The sequence below is a fragment of the Nanorana parkeri genome, unplaced genomic scaffold (genome assembly GCF_000935625.1).
Source record: "Nanorana parkeri isolate BGI_ZX_2015 unplaced genomic scaffold, ASM93562v1 scaffold14041, whole genome shotgun sequence".
Lineage (NCBI taxonomy): Eukaryota > Metazoa > Chordata > Amphibia > Anura > Dicroglossidae > Nanorana > Nanorana parkeri.
Window position 1 is genome coordinate 1 of NW_017320084.1, and position 417 is coordinate 417.

Below are 417 nucleotides of genomic sequence, written 5' to 3' on the forward strand. Positions count from 1 at the left end.
TTATCTATAGGAAAGGTTTTCTTTGTCATAACTACTTTTGTAATCTCATAGCACATTAAATGGCCCTCAACAGGTAGTTGTGGCTGAGTGGTTAAGGTGATGAACTTGAAATCCATTGGGGTCTCCCTGCGCAGGTTTGAATCTTGCCGACTATGTGCTTATTAGAAAAATGCACAGCATGCAGTTTCCAAACTGAGCACTGGGTTAGCATCAAGGGGTTCCTCTTGCTACTGGAAATACAAGTGTGAAAGCACTTTAGACTCTTCATCCAATGATCAGATTTCATTGATTCTTCCTAGGTTTGAACAGCAATGACTGAAACATTAAAGAACGGGGTGAGTTGACAACTTGTTGGGCTTGAACTCAAAAGTTGATTTTATAGTGAAAAATCATCATGTCATTGAAGGTATTGTGATG

General features: G+C 39.3%; 1 non-coding gene across 1 annotated transcript; it reads left to right on the top strand.

Moving 5' to 3' along the window:
• Positions 1–73: 73 nt before the first annotated feature.
• On the top strand, positions 74–155 carry TRNAS-UGA. The gene has a single exon. It is a non-coding gene; the product is annotated as a tRNA-Ser (tRNA).
• Positions 156–417: the final 262 nt, after the last annotated feature.